Raw genomic sequence first — 2,500 nt, 5'->3', positions numbered from 1 at the left:
AGCCCCATCCAGCCCTGTGCCACCCGGGGGGTTCCAGGGTGCTGAGATGGCTGACGTTTTGCTCCGCTCTCGACGGTCACCGCGCAATGCAAGAACAGGCCAAAAACTGGCCAAAACGGCCCAAAAACGGGCCAAAACTGGCCATTTTTGGCTGCACGAGCGAGCGGCGAGCGGCGGACAGCGAGCGAAGCGAGAGGCAGCACCGTCCCTGCTATACGAAAGCCCCATCCAGCCCTGTGCCACCCGGGGGGTTCCAGGGTGCTGAGATGGCTGACGTTTTGCTCCGCTCTCGACGGTCACCGCGCAATGCAAGAACAGGCCAAAAACTGGCCAAAACGGCCCAAAAACGGGCCAAAACTGGCCATTTTTGGCTGCACGAGCGAGCGGCGAGCGGCGGACAGCGAGCGAAGCGAGAGGCAGCACCGTCCCTGCTATACGAAAGCCCCATCCAGCCCTGTGCCACCCGGGGGGTTCCAGGGTGCTGAGATGGCTGACGTTTTGCTCCGCTCTCGACGGTCACCGCGCAATGCAAGAACAGGCCAAAAACTGGCCAAAACGGCCCAAAAACGGGCCAAAACTGGCCATTTTTGGCTGCGCGAGCGAGCGGCGAGCGGCGGACAGCGAGCGAAGCGAGAGGCAGCACCGTCCCTGCTATACGAAAGCCCCATCCAGCCCTGTGCCACCCGGGGGGTTCCAGGGTGCTGAGATGGCTGACGTTTTGCTCCGCTCTCGACGGTCACCGCGCAATGCAAGAACAGGCCAAAAACTGGCCAAAACGGCCCAAAAACGGGCCAAAACTGGCCATTTTTGGCTGCACGAGCGAGCGGCGAGCGGCGGACAGCGAGCGAAGCGAGAGGCAGCACCGTCCCTGCTATACGAAAGCCCCATCCAGCCCTGTGCCACCCGGGGGGTTCCAGGGTGCTGAGATGGCTGACGTTTTGCTCCGCTCTCGACGGTCACCGCGCAATGCAAGAACAGGCCAAAAACTGGCCAAAACGGCCCAAAAACGGGCCAAAACTGGCCATTTTTGGCTGCACGAGCGAGCGGCGAGCGGCGGACAGCGAGCGAAGCGAGAGGCAGCACCGTCCCTGCTATACGAAAGCCCCATCCAGCCCTGTGCCACCCGGGGGGGGTTCCAGGGTGCTGAGATGGCTGACGTTTTGCTCCGCTCTCGACGGTCACCGCGCAATGCAAGAACAGGCCAAAAACTGGCCAAAACGGCCCAAAAACGGGCCAAAACTGGCCATTTTTGGCTGCACGAGCCAGCGGCGAGCGGCGGACAGCGAGCGAAGCGAGAGGCAGCACCGTCCCTGCTATACGAAAGCCCCATCCAGCCCTGTGCCACCCGGGGGGTTCCAGGGTGCTGAGATGGCTGACGTTTTGCTCCGCTCTCGACGGTCACCGCGCAATGCAAGAACAGGCCAAAAACTGGCCAAAACGGCCCAAAAACGGGCCAAAACTGGCCATTTTTGGCTGCGCGAGCGAGCGGCGAGCGGCGGACAGCGAGCGAAGCGAGAGGCAGCACCGTCCCTGCTATACGAAAGCCCCATCCAGCCCTGTGCCACCCGGGGGGTTCCAGGGTGCTGAGATGGCTGACGTTTTGCTCCGCTCTCGACGGTCACCGCGCAATGCAAGAACAGGCCAAAAACTGGCCAAAACGGCCCAAAAACGGGCCAAAACTGGCCATTTTTGGCTGCACGAGCGAGCGGCGAGCGGCGGACAGCGAGCGAAGCGAGAGGCAGCACCGTCCCTGCTATACGAAAGCCCCATCCAGCCCTGTGCCACCCGGGGGGTTCCAGGGTGCTGAGATGGCTGACGTTTTGCTCCGCTCTCGACGGTCACCGCGCAATGCAAGAACAGGCCAAAAACTGGCCAAAACGGCCCAAAAACGGGCCAAAACTGGCCATTTTTGGCTGCACGAGCGAGCGGCGAGCGGCGGACAGCGAGCGAAGCGAGAGGCAGCACCGTCCCTGCTATACGAAAGCCCCATCCAGCCCTGTGCCACCCGGGGGGTTCCAGGGTGCTGAGATGGCTGACGTTTTGCTCCGCTCTCGACGGTCACCGCGCAATGCAAGAACAGGCCAAAAACTGGCCAAAACGGCCCAAAAACGGGCCAAAACTGGCCATTTTTGGCTGCACGAGCGAGCGGCGAGCGGCGGACAGCGAGCGAAGCGAGAGGCAGCACCGTCCCTGCTATACGAAAGCCCCATCCAGCCCTGTGCCACCCGGGGGGTTCCAGGGTGCTGAGATGGCTGACGTTTTGCTCCGCTCTCGACGGTCACCGCGCAATGCAAGAACAGGCCAAAAACTGGCCAAAACGGCCCAAAAACGGGCCAAAACTGGCCATTTTTGGCTGCACGAGCGAGCGGCGAGCGGCGGACAGCGAGCGAAGCGAGAGGCAGCACCGTCCCTGCTATACGAAAGCCCCATCCAGCCCTGTGCCACCCGGGGGGTTCCAGGGTGCTGAGATGGCTGACGTTTTGCTCCGCTCTCGACGGTC

This window comes from Musa acuminata, unplaced genomic scaffold, assembly GCF_036884655.1.
Source record: "Musa acuminata AAA Group cultivar baxijiao unplaced genomic scaffold, Cavendish_Baxijiao_AAA HiC_scaffold_757, whole genome shotgun sequence".
Classification (NCBI taxonomy): Eukaryota; Viridiplantae; Streptophyta; class Magnoliopsida; order Zingiberales; family Musaceae; genus Musa; species Musa acuminata.
Note: the sequence above shows the minus strand (reverse complement) of the source record.